This window comes from Haliaeetus albicilla, chromosome 7 (assembly GCF_947461875.1).
Source record: "Haliaeetus albicilla chromosome 7, bHalAlb1.1, whole genome shotgun sequence".
NCBI lineage: Eukaryota > Metazoa > Chordata > Aves > Accipitriformes > Accipitridae > Haliaeetus > Haliaeetus albicilla.
In genome coordinates this window covers 33,399,069-33,422,840 of record NC_091489.1, presented here as the reverse complement: position 1 = coordinate 33,422,840, position 23,772 = coordinate 33,399,069, and the positions used below count along the sequence as shown (strand labels likewise).

At 44.7% G+C, this 23,772-nt stretch overlaps 1 long non-coding RNA gene across 2 annotated transcripts; it reads right to left on the bottom strand.

Annotated features, from left to right (window-relative positions):
- Window positions 1-337: 337 nt before the first annotated feature.
- LOC138686129 (uncharacterized) lies at window positions 338-18,659 on the bottom strand. Of its 2 annotated transcripts, none has more exons than XR_011325480.1 (2): window positions 18,246-18,659; window positions 338-1,164 (listed from the first exon to the last, which is right to left on the bottom strand). It is a non-coding gene; the product is annotated as an uncharacterized lncRNA (long non-coding RNA). The 2 variants fall into 2 exon arrangements; XR_011325479.1 differs by lacking the exon at window positions 338-1,164 and adding an exon at window positions 13,990-15,302.
- Window positions 18,660-23,772: the final 5,113 nt, after the last annotated feature.

Genomic DNA, 23,772 nt, shown 5'->3' with positions numbered 1-23,772 from the left:
AAAGGCTGGAGCCTTCACTGATGTAATTTGGCATAGCTCCATTTTTTTTCAATTGATTTCAAATGACCAGTGTTAATTCACACCAACTTACTAGATGGTCCTGAAAAGAAGAACTGTATGAAGGAAGAAAGACTCCCACACCATATTGTCCCAGGACTGGCTAAATGTACTGCATTTTGCAGTCTTATCTTTTCATTAAAATTCTTATATGTATAAATTCAAAATTTACCTTTAAAATATCATTCAATATTAATATCTTAATTGCTTATTAATGAGTAGCTTTGCAGTAAACTAGGCTTGTATGATTGTACGCACAAAGTGACAATTTCTGCAGAAATAGTCCGAGTTCAGTTTTTATTTGCAGGGCACGGGGGGGAATTGTTTTGAGGACAAATCTGTGGCTTGTGTTGAGGTTAACCTGAAAAAATTCCTTGTTCAGTGTGCAGGACTTTTCACTTCCAGTATTACTTTTACCATTACAAAATCTTCCCTTATATAAGTCTCACTGACGTCAGTGGAGCTTTGCCACTTGTATTTGCCTTATCAGATTTCCAATCCTTAAAGCTATTTTAGAAGACATTTTTAACTACATTCTCTGCGGTACCCAGCTAATGATGAGAAAATTAGAGCAGGAGATTGTGTTGGATTGTGTCTCTCTGATTCTCGCACCAGTTATCCGTGATCTCCAAGGATTGTATGTCAGAAGGATTTTGCTGGAATACCTCATGCCTTGTCTGTATCCTGTATCTGTCCCCCCCGTCCCAGTTCCCTTCATTACAACAGCAAATTATATGTAGTGATACCACCAAGAGAACCAGGGAGGGGTTAAAGGCTTGGTCCCTAAAAGTAGATTTCTAGGTGGTTTCCGTTTCCAGATTTTCAGAGCAATGTGTCAGGCTTGCACTCAACATTGCTGCAAATTTCCCAGCTGAATCTCTACATATCTGTGTTCCTCTTTAGTATTTCTTGTCTAGCTATGCAGCAAAAATTTAAATGCTGCCACTCAGATTGCCACCATAATGTGGCTGTGGTCTTGGCCACAGGATCCTTGTGTTCATAGCAAACTGATTGTTAACAGTGCTTCATAGGGAGAAGTCTTGTGCTTTTCTGTCTTCTCTTTCATTCTTGCTTTTTGGTACTTCTGCTCCACTGATGATATGGCTACTAGAAATACAAAAGCATAAAGAAAAAATCACATTTCAGAAAGATCTGTTGCTTTTTTTGCTGAAGCAACACAACCAATTTGAATGTTAAAGAATCTACTCAGACTAAATGTCCAGGTGCATGTCATTGCTCACTACACATAATTTACTAATGAGTGGATCCAGACAAACAAACTGAGGATCCAGCATGCCCTCTGGCTGCCTATAAAAATGACGAAAGATAATGAAGTGGTGTGAATCAGGGCCTTTCCGTAGCAGCAAGACATGAAAAAATCTGGAACACAACAGCTTTTGCTGTTAGGTACCAAATATTATCTCAACAGTTCGGTAACCAACTATGGGGGCAAATCAGTTTCACAAATCTTATTAGATTAGCACAGTTAGCTATTTAATATTTTTCATGTCTCAGGTTTCACATTTCTGGATGTCAACATAAGTTTCCCTTGTGAAATTTGTATATGTTTGGTTTTTGACTGTGCAAAGGTAAGCGTGATTCTCAGAAAGGCACAGCTACTGACCTTTCTTTAATTACAAGCAAATGCAGGGGGTTGATGGATATTGCCATAATGTTGGTCTCTTCTGTTGAGTGAACTTTACTGAACGGCCTTCTGAAAAACAGTGGTGTCTTTGTACTGCAGGCTGCAGTTCACTAGGAACACACCTGATTACACCAAGCTCTTTTTAAGCAGAGCTCTGCACAGTGTCAAAGGAAAATGTTTTATTTTAAGTGTAGGGAAGAGCAGATGCATAGAAGAAAGGTCAAAGAAGAAGAGCACCAATTGACCTGCTAAAACAGAGCATCTTTGGGGATTTTTAGCAGAAAACCTCTTTGTCTTCCAACCACTGTGATGGTACAACCTTCAATCAGAAAGAACTGCTGTGACCTGAAAGATATGATACCTTTTTGTATAAGGTCCTTCCAGCCAGTTCAAAGGCAGTAGTTCTTCAGCCATGTGCTGTCATTACAAATCTTTCCTGGACTGTGATTCAGGGCTCAATTCTGCAAACACTTGGTTTCCCATTTGTATTTGTTTTTGTGTGACTCTTACTTCCTGAAGCACAGTCCTCAGAGATGCAGGCTTGTAAAATAGTCCCTATTGACAGAGGGAGTGACGGAGATGAAGAGCACACACACACCGCACAGGGGAGCTGGCTGCCCGTGTGTTGGTACAGCCACACAGTGCAGTGCTGTCTGGGGACACTTGTGTCATCCAGTAAAGACCTACATCAGGGTCCTGTTACGCTGAGCTGTTGCAGCAGGACAAAATACCCTGGGCATAGTGTCACACTGACTTGGTTATACTGCCACAGCTCTTGCTCTGTAGCTATCTCAGGAGATGTTTGCTGAGAGATCTCAGAAGCATTGGGTCGTCGGCAGTGCATGTGTATCCCCAGACACTTGTTCCTTCCCAGCAGGGAGATGCCTCTGAAGGGGGGACTGGTATTAGCATTTTATTTGAGATCAACAGTGTGCTTCTGAAATGAGTCTCCCAGTGATCCCCACTTAACTGCACATTTATGTCACAGAGCAGTCATGGAGGACATGAAATGGATTCTTCTGGGATGGCACTAAGCTGATGGACATGCTTCGGGACTGCACCTGGCACGGGATGGCTCGTGCTGGTTGCTACTGCCACTAGACTGCAGCTAGTCTGAAGTAAGCACATACAGAATGGAAATGGCATGGTGCGGATGTCAGGTCCTCGGCACCAATTGTTTCTCTCTCTATATCCGTTCCTCTTGTTCTGCACATACTTGCTATTATAGATATGGTCAGAGATGCTGCAAGTCCCATCTCAGTACCTTGACTCTTCTTCCCTCCCCTGGGTCATGCCAGTCAGGCCGTTTTCAATATGTATGTAAGACTTTGGGAAATCAGATTTACTTTGATAAGACTCTCCATATGCTTACAGTGATTTCTGTATGTAAATACCTTGCTGAATAGGGACTGGTGGGTCAGATCAGGCAGCACAAAACATAGAGCTCTTGTACAGTTGCAAAGCTATGAGGTGTGTGAGGGGCAAAGGGTGAATTTCTTTCTTTCTCCCCTTGTTGTATGGTATCTGATCACACCTCATGATAGTCCCCTTCCCCTTGCTTGCACTCATATAATTACCGAACATTGCTCTTTCGTGCTGCCTCTGGAGACTGACACTGTTGAAGCATGTAGTTTAACTATCCTATTGACCCTCTGGGGGAAAGATAGGAAGAAACACTGAAATTAAACATAGGTGGGGTAGCAATGATAATTATGTTGGATCATAACTTCCACTGATCTAATTAATGCCACCTAAGTTGTGGCTTGTGCAACTGCCTTGATTTATTGGTTATATCCACAGTTCACAGAATGACGTTTTTGCAGAAGGCCCGTGGCTCTGATACATGGAGCGATAGAAGTCGTATTTCATGAACTATCATGTGGTATAGCTACAGTATGTGTAACAGTTTGAAAGGTGCCTGTTCTGTGATGCTCTTTAGAGGCACTGTAAATTGGTGATCCAGATAGGACTAATGATGTAGGCTGTACAGCCCAATTAATTTGTTTCCAGCCAAAATCCTTTCATGCTGCTCTTAAAATTACATTTTCCTATTGAATCTAGTATAACAAGCTCTAGGTGTTCCCAGCATTAAGTGACAGTAAAAGATGACTCTCACCTAAGTTCCAGTTTATGTATTTGTTTTATTACTCAGGATATGTCTGGATTTTACAGCTGAGTATGTTAGGAATTTAGTTACAAGTTGAAACCGCTTTATAATGCATGGCTATAAAGATCAAAGGTTGCAAAACCAACACTGGAGAGCCAGGTCCTGCTCTTCCAAGGCTCATCAATCATGACTTAGTTCTGGCCCATCTCACATAATTTTCCACCATGTGCTGTCATTCAGACAAATGTTTACCCATAGCAGTAGACCACAGACTCCCACAACTCTTAGACTAAGTATTGCCATCGGTTGCTGACAGCACTCCTCTTTTTCTATTTACCTGGTATCTCTTTTCCTCCTCAGTTTTTTTCTTTATCTCAGTTGATAATTTGAGGCATGTGGCTTCTGCTAGTGGCACACTGGGAGTTCCCCTTTCTTCCAGGTGGACAAATATCAAGATCAATATAAAATCAAGATAAAGATCTTCCTTGCTTCCCCCTAGGTATCTGCTGAAGACCATTACATTTGTACTTGTTGAAGTTCTGCAACCCTCTGCAAGCCCGTGAAGCAGAAATAAGGCAGGAGAAATCAAAGCAAAAGCTTTATCCAGCAAGTCTGACCCTACACTCCTATCAGATAGGTCACTGAAGGAGGAGTCGAGGTGAACCAGACTCTTTTTGCACCACTGCCATCAGTCTGCAATATGGCACTGGACAGGTCACTTTATTTTTGGTTTCCCATCTTTGTTTCTCTTTTAATTGTGAGACCCTCAAGTAAGGGGCAGTCTTTTGCATCATGGGGCACCCACAAGCCACAGTCTTAGGAGGCTTCTTGATGCCACTGTAGTAGAAAAAAATGACCTCTCTGCAATTCATCATTCCAACTTTGCCTGGGAAAACTGGAACACCTATTATGAGTTTTCTTATGAAAGATTCCTTGGTGGGAGATATAAGAACAACTGGTAGGCACTGGGATCACTGGCAATTCTGGGTTTTTAGGCCTTCCTAAATGAATTTTTCCCCAAGAGGTTCATTCTCTCAAAAACTAAAAAAAAAAAGAAAAGAAGAATTTTGTCTCAAATAAAATGTATTGTGCAATCCAAACCCAAATATTTAATTTACTAGTTTTTGAAACTTTTAATTTATTTATTTCAAAAAATAAAGTGAATTTAAAAGTAAAGCAGCTTTTGGAATGGAGAAATTCAGACTTTTATCCAGAAATATCTAAATTAAATATTTAAATAAAAATAAGCATCTGTATATTATTAGATTTAGCATCAAAATGTAACAGCTCTTAACTTTAGGTTTGAGTTTTGCCTACTTTGGTGACAGAGTTTGAGAAAGTCAGCAGCATAAAATGCGTTTTAGTATTTTTGAGACCTGAAAGTTTTCCCCACTTCTGTTACTGAATGAACTTTTTGTGGAATTCCAAGGAGTAGATTGAGTTTGTAGTCAGTTGTCATTTAAATAGCAGGGTTAGAAATGAGAATTACTCTGAACGGCTGTTCAAATAACTTATTTGTTTCCTTCTGAAATGTCTGTTGCTGTAGATCCAGCTTTGGTTTTCTCACCCCATGCTGGCCATTGCTTGTAAGGATTGCTAGGAAGAATAATGATTAATGTAATTTGCTTGTTATTGTGGCTGTCACTGTCATGGCTGGAGGGTCAGATGCATATTTGACAATGAAAATCCAGATTTTCAGAAATGATTGGTGAGTCTAGGTACTTTTTTTTTCCCACTGTCTTGTCTTTGGATATGTGAAAGAAGCTCAAAGCATTGAGCCTTAATTTTTTAAGGTGCCTGAGAAAAGAGTTGCAGGCAGAACTGTCTTCTGTTCTACTTTGTGCCTTTGAGGGTGCAAGTTGCATCAAAAGGCAAAACAGCAAAAAACGAAACAGGGAAGCATGGGTGCATTATCATTCTGAAGAAGCATTTTTATGCAAATGCATGTAACAGTTAAAATAAAGCTCATGTTATGTTGCCTTTGACTTTTGTAACTGTTAGGGTGTGACAGGATTTAAACTTTTCATGGCATGCCAAAAAAATTTCTTAACATAAAGTTACTTTGACTAGCTAATGTAATTATGTCCATTACTCACAGGGATTCCACTTTGTCCTGTACTTTGTCTTATTAATGTATTTATTTACTGCTAGCGGGAGCGGGGGCCAGTGTTGATACCAGCACTCAGATGTTTCTTACTGCTGCTGTTCACCCCTGAAGAGTCTGCTGGAGGTTTCGTGGAGGAGGACAAGGATAGGCATCTGGCTCGCTTGAGGGCTGGGAATGACAGGAGCTCCCAGGGTGGGGTAGAGCTGGAGGTAGAGGTAGGATTTGAGCTGGCGGCTGCTGCAGAGCTGAGGCAGAGGCTGGGCGAGTCGTGCTGGGTGAAATGCCTATGGACCCATGAGCTGTGTCCCCAGCTGGAAGGAGCCCTGTGGATAAACTGAATCAACACTGGCTGGGGCTGCTGGGCTGGCTTGAGCGGGGAGCAGGTTTGTGCTGGCCCTCAGGCGTAAGGTTATGCTGGGGTCTGGAACTGGTGCTGGGATAAGCTTACGTTTGGCAGCAGTGGGCTCCTCTGCCCGGATTTCCACCTGAGGCCAGCTGGGATTTGGGTTAGAATTTGGCTGTTTGGCTGATTTCATTGAGGGTTATGTTGTATAGCACTGGGTGGGATTTTTAAAGACATTCAGCTACATGTCCTTTAACTTGTAAGAGGGCAAAGTTATTTCTCCCCATTGGTCCGCATAACTTCTGAGGAAGCTATTTTTCTGTCCTCTCAAGGCAGGGCCCAGATGTCCAAGACAGACATCCCCTGTGAGCACAGGACCACATGGGTGCACCTCTCCCTGTCCTCCTGGGCAGGGGTATGGTCAGATGCAGAGACCTAAAGCCTCAAGTTGATTTAATCTGTACCTGCCTCTGTAACTATGCCTGGCTTCCTCTGACCCAAATTACCTAACTCAGCTGGTATTTCCTTCCTCATATTCCTTCCCTTACATCTACGCATCTCACCTGCTATAGTTTAACTGGCTGCAGTGGGGGAGTTGGGGAAACTGTGTGCTAATGCTGTGCCCACCTCTGCCCTTCTCCCTGCCTGGCTTAGAGAGACACTGTGTAAATGGAATTTTTAACATCAAAAGTTTCAATTACAGCAGGAAATGTCAGGCTAACAGAGTGCGACTGTTCCAGGTTTCCCATAAGGAATACTCCCACCCCTACTATTTACCCATATGGAAAAAACAACCTCTGATGGTATTTTTTTAAGTTCTCAGGTAAACGGAGCTGAATGGTATCATCACATACACGGCAGGCTTTCTACAGGAGATGAAAAAGTGTAAATCATAGCACAGGGTCCAGAGCCTTTACTGTGCCTTTTTCATGAAAGAAAATCCTGGGATACAGGCTAAGTGGGATGAAGGCTGTTTGAGAGGCAACTTAACTTCTAGCAAGTTAGCAGTCTTGGGGAAAGAGGAACAGGATGGAAATGTTGATTCAGAACAGGAGATCATATGGAAAGCAGCATACAGGGTGGCACATACACATAACGCTGGAGAAGGTGGGTTACAGGAGAGCCTTACTGGGGTGCTTTCTAGGAGATGCGAGTTGTCAGTGCAATGACCGGCAGAGCTCTGTACCTTCAAGAAGAGCCTGGCTCTGTCTTCTTGGTACTGTCTCTGAGGTAGCTCAGGCAGGAATAACGTCTCCCCTTCATCTTCTCTTCTAGAGGCTGAACGAGTCTAACTCTCTCAGCCTCTCCGTGGTCATCATGAGCTCCAGCGCCTGATCATCTTGATTGTTCTCTGCTCGATTCATCCAGAAAATGTATCCCCAACATGTCTTGCAGGTCACTAGGCAATACCATGTTCAGCTTTTATTGGAAGAAATGTAAGACTTTTGCCATGGCCTCAGAGATCTCCAGTGGTCTTGGGTCTTGCTTCATAGTACAGAGACACTGCTGAGATGGATGATACAGCCACTTAATTCACTACCACTCCTGCAGGGACTCCATCATTTGCCTCAAGCAGGAACAGGTCATGCTTTTAATGACAGTGTTCAACCTGTGGGATTGTCTTGGACATACTGGTTCCTGAAATCGCAACTGGGGCTTCCAAAAAAGCCTGGAGAACTTCAGTGGTCAAATTAAATCTGTAAATGTGGTAAGGAATTTGGCACTTAAGTCACCTGGCTCTTCAGGATAATTGAGTGTATCCCCAAATCAGGCTCAGTCAGCATATTGTCCAGCAGAAGAGTTGTTGCTGTTGAGTTTTCAGAAGCGTTTAAGCTCTCCAGCCTGCTCAGCAAACTGCTTCCTAATGGGAAGTGTCTGTTTTCATGTGTGCTATATGTATAGACTGGCACTTATTTACAGGAGGGAAGTTTTGCGTGAGGTCAGTTGGAAATGTCATGTGAAACCTCATTGTGTTTCTCTGCAGAACGGCACAAGATCATAGCACAATACAATAAGTTTTGCAGATGTGGTGGTACAGTGCTTCTGGTTAGGGCAAGTGGGAACACAAGAATTTAATTTAATAGAAAATGGTGAGGTTTTGAAATGTGTTTTTATTCCATAGGAAGATGAAAGCAAGGCCTCCTGAAATGTTTCATGAAATGAAAATGAAAGGGAAGGAGAACTTTTTAAAAATAGCTGTTAGCTTGCTGGTTAAGGAATTCACCTGGGCAGAGGGAGCTGCGCATTGAACTTGCTGCCCTCTATAAAACAGAGCATGAATTTTTACCTACATCCCGTGTGTGAGCTGGGGTGGTAGTGAAGAGGCCTCTGTCCTCAGCAGGACTCAGGGACCTTTTGGACGGGTTGTATTCACAGCATTACTTGGGGAGGTGGAAAGGGAACAGAGCTACGTGTCAGCAAGCAGATCCAGCCATGGGTTCATCCATGGGCACTATCCTCAGCAACTCAGCTCAGCTCTAGCTCACCTGGCACTGGGAGGACCCTCTAATAAACAAAGAAGCAGGATAAAGGACATGAGATAGGGTGGGAGAAGGTATCCTCTGAAATCTTTATCTCCAAATACAAGTTTAATAGATGTCAAGGGTCTTTTTTTTTTTTTTTTTTTTGAGAAGCCTATCAGCTATGGAAAAAAATGTAGTACTATTCCCCATGATGTAAATCTGTGTAGATTTAAATTGATGGGAGAAATTTGCAACTTGTGTAAACAGGCATAGCTCTGTGAAGTCAGTGGAGTCACACCAAATTATATCAGCTAAGGATATAACCCATCATTTTTAATGGTATCATTCTTCCATAAAAAAAAAAGGCAAGGAAATAGGGTTATGTGAGGGAGAAAATGAAGAAAAAACCACAGCACAGCACAGGATTTACAAAATCTTGTCCATCACTTTTCTCAGCCTCTGCATGGAAAACATCTGCATGTTACAAAACACTTTGATGTCTACCATATAAACTCTGGGCTCTCCTATCCACTGAATGGTACATTCACAGGGCATTGCTTCTCTGATGTCAGCTGCCCTCACTGGGAATAGGCAAGCCGAATATTGCTCTGAGCAGCTGAACATACACCACCTGCTGATTCCAGTGAGTTCATTCTGCTTGTCTGCAAATATAAAATATTGAAAGGGTCGCAATTATTGTTCCTTTGGAGACATTAAAGTTTAGAAGCTGCCTCTAATGACTGATATATAGTAGTAGACCGTGATCTTTCCATGGAAAGATGATGGCTACTACAAGATAAACCTTGTGTGGGTAAAATAAATAAGGTCATTCTCTTAGGAGCTAATGCATGATGTTTGGTTAACCAGTGCTACCAAATCCAATGGGATTATACCTGTAATTATACCAGGGAACCATGTAGCTTTCTAAGTTCAGAAATCTGCCTAGTGATACACTGATCAGTAATGCAGGAGACCAGCCGAGATGTTTGCAAAGGTCCCTACTTGGGCTTTATGTCTATATATAAGAACTTGGCTAACCAGTTCTGCTTCAAGCCTTTGTGCTAGAGCAGCACCACCTGTGCACACGTGGTGGTCTTCATGTTCTTGTTGCGTATTGGAGGTGTAGGAACAGCAGCTGGTTCCCTGTCCTAGGGTCAGTCATAAAAGGCAGCTTAGAACAAGGCAAAATAGGTGGGCAAGGAGTAAAGGATGCACACAAGGCCAATTGTGTGTGTAAAATAGCTGTGCTTTTAATTTGTTGCAGCAGCTCAGCATCTGACCACTCACTTGGGATGGGATTCCTCTGGCTGTATGTGGACATGTACAGCTGATCTAGAGCTAAATGGTCTTTGCAGCTGTCAGGGAGTGATACTGATCTCATCCTAAGGGAGGCATCTGCTGTAGGCGAGGTGATTTACTCCCCAGAAGTGCCTACTCACTCCTTTAACTCTGGTGGGAGGTGAATGTGGCTGAGCAGATGTAGATACCAACATTGTTGGGAGGTAGGTGAGAGAAAGTCCATCCTTTGCTGCAAGGCAAGTGGTGATCAGGCTGGCTCATAGGGAAAAAGAGCAGGTCAATGAGTGAAGGGTCAGGTCAGACAAATCTGCTTGAAGCCCTGCTGACCTCTCTCCAGCCTAGCCCAGTAAGTAACAGAATTGTGCATTTGGAGAACTGCTCCTGAAATACTCAGTTACCTTTTGCCAGCTGCCAAGCTAGTGCCAGGTGTGACATTGTTCCTAGGTTGTGTTTGGAGACAGTTGTGTTGGAAAAGGCAAAGACAGCCTCTTGGTATGGCTGGAAGTGGTCAGCATTGGACAATTTGTGAAAAATCCTGTTCGCTGATCCCTACCAAACCCCATCTCTCCAGTGGAGCCAAATTTAGCAATGACATCAGTGGCAATGTGCATTAAGTGTCATTAAAGCAACAGTGCTAGCACCATGGATGGACTTGTCCCAGAGGGAGAACGTTCCCTTTTGATCTGCTCTGCAGATCCTTTGCCCTCGATGTGTGGATCTGTACACCTCGCTTCTTCCACACACTGACATCAGTGGAAACTCCACGTTTAGACAGGTGCAAAATATGCAGTACTTAGATGCATTGCAGTGATAAGGGCTCTGAACTGCTAATCGTGGAGGAAAATTCCCCATCCTGCTCCTACCTCGCTGTTTAATTTTGTGTTACCTAGCAGGAGAGGATGATTCTATGATGTACCTTCTTCTGAGATCACTGAGTTTTCTGTAGGGTGAGACTCGCCACACTGAAATGAGTAATTTAAAGAGTTCAATTAGTAATTTATGAAACAAATTAGCAAGATATTAAAGGCCTAGTGCAATGACGTGCTTCTGAAGTGATCTGATGAAGGACTTGTAATGCAAACTATCGTATCAGATAGGCTAATAATAATAATAATAATAATAAAGCAAACTGGTTCATTCAAAAGAAAATAGTCATTTTGAGGTTACCATCCTCTGCCATAAATGCAGCACTGTAGCAGGGCTAGCACTGTACAATGTCAGTGAGCAAAGGTGAAGGGTTTTTTTATGGGAATGGCAATAGTTTGTAGGTTGTAATTAGGGATGTATGAGGCAGGGTCACTATTTTTGTGTAACTGTGAAATTCTGCAGAATGCTTAAGGGTGCATCTGGACTGCAGTTGGGTCAGAGGATCCCAGTACAAGTTGCTGTGGCTGGGCTAAGCTTTAAATTCCAGATTTTGGGTGCCAGGTGCACTTATATCATCAGACAAAGGAATGCCCACATTGTCCAGCAGATATGCCCACTGCTTTTTGCAAACCCTGCAGCTCACACTGAGAGCCCTCCTCAGCCTAAGTTTGGAGAGGAGCAATGGAGATACGGGAGGGGAGGAGAGGACAGAGTGTATTTGATGCCCCAATACATTTGGCCAAAACTTTCTTCCTCCAGGTTGCCTGACTTAGACATGGGCGCAGTCTAGTGTGCACTTCAGTCTGAGACAGTCCTCCAAAGAGGTCCTGAGCTCAGCTCTTCCTCAGTACAATACTGAGACTTTGAGCGCAAGCAGCAGCCAGGCTAGCAGCCAGAAATGTGGACAGAAAGCAGGTAAGTCACAGGGCTGGGCACACTTGAACTGTTTTGAATCCCACTCATTACACAACGATGTAGAAATAGCCTTGGATTATATTTTAAGACTGTTTAGCCCTGACCCACGTCCCATTGAAGTCAATGAGATGTTTGCCAGTGACTTAAATGGGCTCTGGAACAGGCCTGCAACGTTACTAGTGCCTTCAAATACTTCCTTCACCTGTAGGATGAAAGTCCTTCTCCTGAGTCAATGGGCCTCCTTACTTCTTCCTCCCCTCTCAGTTTCCATGGGCCCCTAGCATGGGAAACTCAGCCTTATTCATCTTTGTATTTCCATGTCTCAGAATCAGGCAGGTTCTGGGTATGTTCCACATAGAAGCCTGTTATCTTTTCAAATGGCAAAAAAGAGGGGATTTTTCCATAGTCACATAGTTTTTCCACAGAAATGTATTCATGAGAGTTAAACTTGCCCAAACTATGTTAATGTATGTGGTTGGCTTCTGTGCCAATTTTCATTGTGAATAAGACGCAAAATAAAAGGCCTCTTGTGTCTCCCTTTCCTCCTCCCTGAAACCCTCCCATAATTTTTGACTTCATAAGCCCATTTTGTATGCGAATCAGATCAGGAGGGAAAAGGCAGGGGGATTACTTTTTCTTTTAAACTGTGCCTTTGCTTTAAACTACTGATAGACTCATGAAAGTTATGACTGAACCAAGAAGAGGTTAATACAGTGGGGCTGGATCTTAGGGTTAGTGTAAATTGGGATAACTCCGTTTGTCCTGGGTGAACCTTGCAGATTTACACCAAAGGAGGACACGGCCTTAGCTCATTAGGGGCTCTGTTCATTGCTATGTTGTTATTTGAAGCCATTTTCATCTGACAAGAGAAATGGTGTCTCTCTTTAATACGGATGTTAGGACTTAGCTTGACAGTCTCCTTCCAGAGCATGCACCGTGGGTTACCACAGCACACACAAAACATCAGTTGAGTTTAGGCAGCTCTGTTAGCCAGATGGCTATGAAACATTCATAATACAAGCTGTAGCTGTTATGAGCCATTTCTCTTTGGTGCGTGTCCTGACAAGCTGCTGTTATTAAGTTTCAGTGTATTTCTGTTAATGTTACCTACCTATTTTCATTCCTGTATGCTGTCACATGGAGCTGGTTGGCGTGGTCTTGGGAACTGGGCTTCAAGGCTCCTCCCTGTGAAAGCTGCCAGCTCATTTATTTGTTTCTTTCCAGTGGTTCAAGCTGGTGCGTTATTCAGAAACTTCTGAAAGAGCGGGGTTGGGTAAACCTCTGATTCAGTTCGTTTGAAAGCACCCTTGAAGTCCTCCTCCACATCTTGCCTTCCTGTGGCTCTGAAATAGGCTTGACGAGGCTAATTGGAGCCCGTTTCTGAGAAATCATCAGTGCTTCTGTTGAAAATGTCCCTCAAATTGAAGGCCCCTGTCCCTTCTTGCAGAACTGTGATACTTCTTGTTTGGGCCCTGACTCTCCCTGGTCTTTGTTTCTCAGTCTTAGAGGGCAGAAGTGCACGAGGAGAGGGGGCAAACACAACATGAGTTGTGAGGTGTGAAGGTCAAGTGGCAAGAAGATCACTTGTATTTTATCCTTATCCCAGCATTACTCTGCAGGGGCAGTGGTCACAGGTCCAAGTTACGTTCTCCCAATGGCTGCTCAGTTTTGCAAAGCCCATTAACTTTGCAGATGGTGGCAAGGACATGGGACTCTCAAGGGAGCTCTGAGTACTCACTGCTTTTGATTCTGCCAGTGTTGTCTCCCTATGTTTAGCAACAGAAAGAGCTGTGGTGCAGGAGCTGCTCTAGGCTGTTGGCTGGTGGTATAATCCTTCTGGGATAGGTTGCATTAGTTGAGGTGATCTGACTGATAGCTGTAGACTCTCCTCAGCCCACCTTTGCCCTGTAGAAAAGCTGCTGATGCTGCTGCAGTTACACAGGAGTCTGCACGCAGCCAACTGCGTAGACCGTGAGCTGTTGTCTCTATGGATGGAGCACACTTCTACATGCCTGGGCTGAAAGGGCAGTGACAGCAATGTGCTAAGTGGTTACATGCAACTGGAAATACTTGGTAGCTAAGGGTCATTCCTGACAAGACATTTAGTTTTTGGAGGAAATGTATACTATGTAAGATTAACAGACAGACTAAGGAAGCTCTTTGTAGAACATACTTTCAGCGAACCAGTTCAGTTGGTTTGTCGGTTTATAGCACTTACATGAACCACCTGCATACTGACAGCTGTTTCTTTTTTATTTGACAATAGTCATGTTAGCATCCAAAAAGGTGTAATCTTGAGATTGGCTTTAGAAATCCTGAGATTTTAGTATGTAGAGCTGGGCAAAAGTTGCCTTCTGGTTTTTGCATCGGAGGTACTCAGGTCCTTGCATTCACAGACGATAAAAACTGACTTTAAATCAGAGATGAGGTTCTTAGGTACAAAAATATTTTAGAGGAAAGTCATTGTATGTAGGACTACTCACTACAAACTTGTAGGAGTTGGCTGTTCTGGAGAAATCGGGCAACACCTGGTATTTGAAGAAATTATTCACAATACAAGGAGACCCTTTTGTTCAGTGCAGCTGAATATGTAGCAGACAGATCTAAATTACTCTTTGCAAATGTTTTGTTACAGTGGTGAGTGCAAGACCTTTACAGGATGGATGCCGCAAAAATAAGAGGGCACCCAGAAACTCGTTGGCTGTAGTAGCCTTCTGCAGCATCCCCAGAATCCCCCTGTGACTTGACCACATAAGCCAAGGTGCAGTCCCTGAAGGGAAAGATCTCCTCTTGACAGATCTTGGTGGCTCTCATTTCAGCTGCTACCTTTTGGAGAGGAAGAGAGAGGAGTGAATGCATGGTAGTTGTTTTGTAATGGATAGCCTAGGAAATTTCCACCACAGTTGCAATCTGCTTAGGTGGACCCATGTACTCCTTTCCCAGCCTGGGAAGAGAAACAACATGTCTGGCAGGCAAGAACTAGATTTTTTTCAGAAAGTCCCTGCTCTTTTTTCAAAGAAGAGCTTTTTGCTGTGATACCAGACTACCCAGTCCTGCAGACTTTCTTCCCTTGGCCTTGGCTCTAATCTCCAGTGTTCCCGTCCTTTCCTGCGAGGGGGGCTTCTTTCACATCTCAGATGTTTATACCGAGGTCAGCCAGGTATTCATCCAAAGGAACCAGTGTCTCAGGCCCCGACAGAGACCCTGAGCTGTGCCCAGGGGACCCATGCACCCATCCACCTCCTGATATTCAGGAACTATGACAAGGCTTTGGGTAGTGTGTTTACAGTACATTTTCCAGCTGCAAAGGGATGAGGGTTTTCATTGCAGTTGTATGTAAATTGTTGTGGAAATGGAGAGTAATAAAGTTCTTGTTTCAAGAATTGTCACAAATGCTTGGTTTTGAGGCCAACCATTCAGGTCCTATTATCTCTAGGAATCAAGATGTTTATCTGTCTGAATGATTGCAGTGTGTCTCAGGTATTTCAAGGTGGTTCTTCCTATTTGTGGGAAAAAGAAAAAATAAAATAAAAGAATCAATCTTTGTTTCCCAAACTATCAAAAGCTTATTAGCCTCAGGCAGATCTTTTTATCTGCAAGGAATAAAGCAGATATGTCCAGATCCTCAGCCAGTATAAATCAGTTTAATGCCCTTGGCCCATTATTTTTTCTCATGCAGTTTCTCTCGAGTGGGATCTAGGCTATGTTTAAGCATCTCCTTGTCTTCATGTGTCCAGTTTGAAGGTTAGCAGAACAACCATTATCCCAGGCTCTTGGAGAGCTTGCACTGGATGCCACACTGGTCTCCAGTGCCTACAGAGTTGGTGGACTGAGGTTGTGAGCCTTTTGTCAAGTAGCCAAGCAAGACAATTGTTTTGAAGGGTCAGAGGAGAAATGTGAGCTCAAAAGGTGAAGGAGAAGGTGGTGGAGCTGAGTTCAGGCGACCCCAGATGTAAGCAGCATGCATATATGTGCCTCTCAGTTCATTGCAAGGCTGATGCAGTTTTATCTGATGTTTAGGTAGAACTTCACCCAAGGCAGTGGGTGCCCTGGGGAGCTGCTGAAGGTTTAGGCTTCCCAGCTTCCCTGCTTCCCAGCTGAATTGACTGGTGCTCTGGCGAAGTGGGGTATGTCTCCAGCAAATCTGGTTGCCACATGAAATTGGCAATGTTTTCCACCCAAAATAAAACCTACAACTTCCACTTGCAGTTGGTTAGATTGACTAAGGGACAGAGTGGAAAATTATAATGTTCATAGAGACACAGAGACTCCTCTGCCAAGATTCACGTCAAGAAGAGGGTAAGAGCAGTAAAGCAGACCAGCTCCCGCTGTTTCAGGGTTACTGGCAGAGCAGGGCCTTCTTCCCCTCCAGAGGGGCCAGCTACACTAGCCAGGAGGAGTGGTGGCACCAGGCAAGGAGGTGAGGATGGGGGGCCCGAGGGCCATAGGTGCCGGGGGTGCTGGCAGCCCTGCCTGCACTCCCTGGTGCCTAGGAGGAAACCTGCCTGTATGAGCCCAAATCCCTCTGGCAGCTCCCAGCCCTGTAGAGTACCCCCAAGTGGGACCCTGCCTTAAAGCCAGGGCAAACCCTCATGTATCCCACAGGTGATTTCTTCGGGGATGGGGGTATCAAATCAAAGCAGGTTCGCCCTTCTGGCTGAGAAGGTCAGGTTACTGGAGTTCCGCCCCCCCCCCCCCCCCCGCACCTTTTCCTTTTTTATTTTAAGGGCGTGGTATATTTTGTAAGTTTTATGTTTATCAAGAAGTTGATTGTGTAAATAAAATTGTGGCCTTGTGTGCCAAATAGCTGGGTTATGATTTCCTGGAGGAGAGCCAAGGTGGTGTGTGGGAGCATGCCAGTGTTAATATGTTCACTTTGCTAAGAAATACAGCATGTGTGAAGCAGTGAGGGAGGACACTCTTCCAGCCATGGTGCTGGTTAACCCTTCCCTGGCACCATCGTCTCCATGCCTCTGCCGGGCTTCCCCCAGCAGTGGTTCACAAACAATTTGTGCATTCACCGGCAGAAGGGGCTGAGGCTCTCATGGGCTTACCTGGAGCCTGGCCAAATCAACATGGAGCTTCACAAGGCTCAGCATCCCACCCTGATTCCCCTCCTATGGCAGGAGCCCGGTGTTTTCTTCAGCTGGCATGTGAAGGCTGCGTCGCACAAACCTGAAAGGGGCCTCCGGGAGAGGCCAGGTCAGGCACGTGCCTGGGGATGCCAGGGCAGGGAAAAGGCCCTTGGGCTAAATGAGAATAAACTCCCCGACTGTAATGACTTTATTCCCTATTTACTACTAAGTCCTATCCAAAGTTTATCCTGTTTTTTTCCTGCAGAGGCAGCCAGTTTTTCTCCAGTGGCTGTTCGAATAGCAGCTGCATCACTGAGTAGTATGAGAGTATTTTCTGCACTGGATGGTGCTGCAGAGGGGAAGCCTCATGTCACTGAATGCAATGGGAGGATTACTACCAGGCTTTGACCAGAGTTATGCTCTGGTTGCTTGTTTTGTTACTTTTTCCCTACAAATCATGCAGTCCCTGTCTCCTTCCACTCATCCTTAGGTCATTACATTCTGGAAGTATTTAAAACAAATGAATGCTGAAAATGTAACCTCTCGCTTTCCACCAAAAAGGAAATAATGAGTTGGCTACTTCTGCAGACAAAGCAAAAGTCCTGAGGATGCATGAAAGGACTTCATTTTGTCAAACAGCAGGGAATAGAGTTAGCTGTGTTACAGTGGGGGTGGGTGGGGGGGGTGGGGAACCTGTGTGCATGGGGAATTCTTGCAACTCAGGCAAAAATAGTGACTTCCATTATTTACCTACCTAAGCCGGAAACCTGCTTGCATTTCAGGCATTTATTGTAATTCCTTACATAGCTGGGGATGATAAGCCCCGCTAACTAGTCATTGCATGCTGACTGAAAATGATAGTTAATGTACACCGTCTACCCAAACAACTTTCTTCTTTAACCCTTTCAAACTTGCTAGGTTTGGGGTTTTTTTCAGATAATATTGCTGCTGATCAGCCTCACCTCAACCCTCTGTCTTCATAAAATTCAGTTTAGTGGAACTCTTTGATCGCAGTCTAATCTATATGGGAGACTTCTCAGAGCAGTTCACACGTCTAAGATAGAATGACAGTTATGGCTCAAATTTCAAAGGAATCAAAGGGAGCCATTTGGCTGACTTCCACTAAATGTCACTGAAATTTGGATGCATAACTCCTATGTGTTCCTTGAGTAGGCTGGATACTGTGGTTTGAGCCTATTAATGATCCTGAACCATAGCCCATTGCAGTTGGTGGAATTCTTTTCTTTGTACGCTATTTTGTATTATCTAGGCCCAAATACCGAGGAGGCGAAAGGGCTTTGCTCCCAGGGGAGCATATGGGGAGGAAGCGCCCATCTAAGGGTTAGAGTTTAGGCAAGGGGAGCTTACCTTTTCCATCTGTGCTCGTGCATGTATCCATGTCTTCCTGCAGCCATCCCGTCTCACTGCAGCCCTTGTGGCTTTGCCGTGTGCAGGAGCGTGGTCGGATGTCCCAGGCACCCTGTCCCACGCGGGCTGTCCTCTCGGCAGTGTGTAGCATGTGTTGCCTGGGCTGGTGTGCCCGTGGGCTTTGTATGGCACACCAAGCTCTAGACCTGAGGTCACCGCTGAAATGCCTGATGGAAACATTTACTAATTTCAATTCGTGGGGGAAGAGAGAGAAAGAGTTTGCAGTTGGGCTCCTGCCCAAAGCTGTTTGCACCGGGGTGGTGCATCACGTGACTCCCAGCAGGCTGTTGTTCCGGGGATTTGGCAACGTCAAAGGTACAAGGTGCATATTGATGTTTGGTACCAGCGTTATATAAACGCTACTTGCGCAAGCCTAGTAGCTGATTTTACAAGACGTGGGGAAGGGCGCATCTTTTTCCAAGGGCTGGATTTAGCTGCAATATCTTCCCAGCCGTGATACAATAACAATACTTAGCAGGCATGTAGTTCTTAACATCATCAAAGCCATGTACAAGCAGCAACTAATTCTCCTCACAACACCCCTGTGAGGCAAGTATTACTATCCCCATTTCACAGATGGGGATGATGTGACTTTGGGAGGTCAAGTGACTTGTCCAGAGCCAGTCTGCAATGGAGCTCATTAGTTCCTGGCTCACAGCCACTGCTCAATGTACTTGCTCAGCCTATTACTGTATTTTATTATGCAAATCCCCATGGAAATTAGAAGCCCAAAGCAACCCACAGATCTAAACATGGTGACATAGATCTAAATGCTGGATCCATTTTGTTTGAAATCAGTTCTGGAGGCCTTCCAGTAATTTCACTGGATTTTGGATGGCAATGGAAAAAACCAGAGTGACTGTCACGCCTGGAAGTCTCCAAGAAAAATGGAGGTCATGAAGATGTGTGTTCGTGACTGTCCATCTTTACCATTGTTTGCACAGTCTCTTCTGAGGCCACCAAATAGTGCCAAGCTAGACAGGATGTCACTGAGATCAGTAAAATGGCAAAGAAAAGTTCAGCCTCAATTCCTGCAGGTGTATTGCAAGCAGTGAATGGAGACTGGCCTGCCTAGTCCCTGGAAGACTCTTCGGCCACAAGGTTAAAGCTGGCTGAAGAGACAACCCAGGAAAGCCAGCTAGCTGCAGTGAACTGGGGTCTAATTCAGGCATAAAGTTTTTTTCTGTATTGGCAAGCTTTGCTCAAAAGCTGATGTTGTCCATGCAAACTGTCACTGGTTTGATGATTCAGAAAATAAACCAAGCCCTGTTTGGCTTGCACAACCGCAGTTCTTCCGGAAATGGCCAGGGATTTTGCATCTGCAAGGAAAGGAAAAGATATTCACCATGTAACGTTGGATCAGGACTGGTTCTTGGCTTCATATTTCGTGGACTGACAAGTGTACTGCTAGACTTCATGAAGGTGTCATCATGCCACTGAAAGTTGGCACTAATTTACACTAAATCACCCTGCAGAAACTGGGTCACAACTTTTTCTTTCATAAGACTTGGCAGCGATCTCAAGGTTTACTGGAAGCTGAAGAGAGGATGCCTATGTGCAACGTCAAAACCAACTTAGATGCAAGGGGAACTGGGCCCTGTGCCACTGATCAGTGCATGGCATGCCGGGCTCCAAAGGTGATGGGATGGGACTTCACTGCTTTGCAGCTCCAGCGGTTGCTGCTGGTTGCCTTTTGCACTCTGAACAGGTGTAAATGACTACCCCGAGGCAAAGCATGGCAGAATCGGGGCCAGATATTCAGTTAGTGTCAATCAGTGCCTCAGCTTCAATAGGGCTGCATCAATTTGCCTTAGGAAAGGGTGTAATGTGGGAAACAGAGATAAGGGAACTCATGTTCTAGCACCCTATATCCTATATAATTGCTTAAATAAGAGCACAGCCCAAAACAAGTTTGCCAGATGCTGGGGTGGTGCAGAATCAATCCCGTGTTTTGCGGGCAGGTTTATACACCCAAATGGAGAAAACCTACGGCCAGGATGGGCTCACCTCCTGCTCGCTTTAGCAGCACAGCTTGGGTACCAGCTGTCAGGAAGGATATGGTTATGTAGACCTCAGCATAGAGCCCATATATGAGGCCTTACACTCTGGTTGCTGGGCTCTGCTTGGGCCATGCCTCCGTATCTCCTCTGCTCCTATGACCCACAGTAGCTGGAGTGAAGCCAGCTCAGGTCTGTAAGCTGGAGCAACAATCATACCTTTGTTTTGCCATGCAGATGAATAGATAGATAACAGCAAGTTAATGGATGGCAGCCCCTTCCCCCCACAAACGTCAGTCGTATCACTCAACTCCTCCCCCAGCAAAACGAGGCCTCAGGGACAGAAAAAGAGCGCAAAGATTAAAACTAACCCGTTGCTTTGGAACTCCTCAGTGAAAGGGGCTGATAAGAGAGGGCTGAGATCAGGAATCAGATTTCAGGGGTAACAACTGAATAACCAGAAAACGGAAGGATGCCGAAAGGGTTATCAGAAGAGAGCGAGATGGTAAGCACGTCCCAACAGCTTCTCTTTTGAAAAAAAGAGGAAAGGTGTTTCTCTTGTAGCAGCTACAGACACAAAGAGCTGTTCAGACCACTTTGCACCCACCAAGACCCTGGAAAGATGAAAGAGTGTCCCAGAGCTCTGGTGGAGGTTTGTAAGCTGTTAGACAAGTACTGTTTCCATGCTGGCAGATTCCCAGGAGGTGTAAGCCCCACTGTTTTGTGCTCTTGCTGGGAAACGATCAGCACTGGAAAGACTCGGGAAGTAGGCAGGGCTCATGCAGCAGGCTCTGGCTCAGGCTGGGCAATGTGGTTTCTATTTAGGAGCTCTCCTCTCAAAAGCCTCCATAAAAGCAGCCTGAATATAAAAGCCCATGTTCCTACAGCGCAGAGGCGTTGGGAAGACTGTCCCCACCTCTAGAGAGGAATAAGATTCAGCAGCAGAGGCTTCACAAAAGCGCTGCAAAGGTAAAGTCCGCACCTCTGTAGATCTCACAAAAAAGTTGTTGGAGTCACTGTGTGATCCAAGCAGTGTATTTCCCCTGCTGAGATATGGGCCTTTCCTATATTTGCACAGGACAGGTTATCAAGAGTAAGCAGTACAGTGGGAGAGAGGCATCAGGGAGCTTTTCCTCCTTTTAGGATGGTGAGGAAGGGGGAACCCACTTGCTGTCTTTCACCCCAGTGGAGATTTGCAGGGGGTTGTTTAACTTGGAGGAGGAAGGCAGACAGCTATGGCAAGGTTGCAAGGTTACTCCAGCAAGCGCACAGTTAGCAGGTTTCTGGGTGACCTGGATGAAGCTATGAAAGAGGCTAAAAACAGGCAAGGAGGATCCTGGGGCCTTGTCACTCCCACCTGGCATAGGGTGACATGGGCTGGTTTTGATTATGTCTTTAAAAATAAAGGTAAGCCTGAGGAAAGGGAGGAGGAGAGATCTGCCTTTAAGAATTTGTTTTCCCATTCCCAGTGGGTGAGCCTGTCTACTTACTCACTTGGGCATGTAGTAGTTAATACAATTTTCTTGATAATAATAGTTTGGGGGCTCTGAAAAGCCAGCAGGTGGTAGCCAGATAAACCAGTTGTGAAGGTAAGCATTGACAACTCCTTGAATGGTCCCAGCCATCTCCAGCAAGGCTGTGATAGTCTCGATTGTGGGGCTGGAGACCCGTCTCCAGCTGCTCTCAGGTCCAGAGAGCTCCCTTGAGGCAGCACCAGAGCAACATCGTCATCATCAGCCTCAACAGACATCCTTTAGTCGCCCACCTGAGTGGTGAATATGCTATGTGTTTTCCTTCTTTTGAAATTCTGGATTTGGAGCCCGCATCAGTCCTCTGGTTTTGCACCTTTAGCATTGCTGGTTTTGAGTGTGTCTGGGCAGACCCCAAGGCAAACTTGTGCCATTGCAAGGACAGGGGTTTTAAAAGCGGTACTGGGTACCGTGAGACTTGGGAAAGAGTTGGAATATTAGGCAGCTTTCCTGGCAGCTACTCTAAGAACCATTTTTAGGCCTCGCTTACATGATAAATTGCCTTGATACAATTTTTTTTGTTAGGAAATAATTCCATATTAATTTTTTTACCACCGGTTATAATGGGACAAGACCTCATGTGAATGCAGTTATTTTGGTGTTGAAGTGACTTATACCATACAACTTTTCTTTCCAACAAGAGCTGTAGTGCTTTCACTATTCTAATATACTCAAAGATGCACTACCTTTATATGTAGATGAGATGTTTAATGGCAGCGACTTCATTGCAGCATGGTGAGGGTGAGCAGGAAGGTAATTATAGTCTTGCTTTTTATTGTTCTTATATAACACTACTGTGGATATTTTCCACCCCAGCTGTGACTCCCAGCCTGCCCAGTCTTACTTTCCATTGCGGTGTGGATTTTGGATCCCACAGATTCAGGGATACATGGCAAGATGTCACAGAATGGCTCATTTTCCCCTGTGCCATGACCATGGAGGTGCAGAGGCAGACCTGTGCTTGCGGATAATGTCTGTGCATGAAGCCGGGGATACTGTCCAGTTTTCTTTTCGCAGTCAGTTTTCTAGAACCAAGCAAGGGCTCGACCCCAAAGCTGGATTCTTAAAGCAGCAGATTTTTAAGGATACTTGAAACCTGAACCTGGCTTTCACCCCAAATCTTGTGAGCAGTGTTTGCACTTATGATAAATCAGATCTGAACTATATGATCAGAAATCACACAATAACTTTCAACCGTCATGTGCAAGCACCTTCCCTTTGCAGAATACAGCCACCATGAGTCTGACACTTCTGTGGAAGAGCTAGGCTGTAGGTCAGTGTGCTTTTGTTGGGTTTTGTGTGGGTTTGCTGGCTATGTGGCAGTGCTGGCTGAGCCTTGCAGGTGGGCTCAGCTGTGTGGGCACCTTATCTCAACATCAGGGGAATTGTGCTTCTGGAAATCCCAAGCTAACAGATCGATTCCTCAAGTCCTTTCAGTTGAGATTTCCAAGCAGGGAAACCGAGAGTAGAAAACGAGACATACAACAGCTTTCTTAGGCTGTGTGTTATTCCTCCCCAGTAGTTCTTGACAAGTTCTGCAAAATGACTTCATAAAACCTTTCCCTGAGGTGAGAGTATTCTTGCAACCCGGAGAAGCAGAAATCAGTACAAGAGCTCAGTAGGTCCTACAAGGCGTTTCACGCCTCATTGAATACTAACAGAAACATTTAAGGAATATGAAAAAAACCCCATTCTTTAGGATTTCATCCCATGTCCAGCAAAGATACCATCAGGGGTCTTACACCTGAACAATCCTTATGATTGCATGTTTAGATCTTCTGTGATTCCTCAGGGAGATAACAAGAGATAATGGCACACATCCCATGAAATAACTGGTAGGGCTATTGAACTTCTCCTCTCACCACCTCTGTGATGCTGGGTCACAAATCCTTTTGCTATATGCATGTAGAAGAACTAGCATTTTGAAACCTGTTAGTCCTA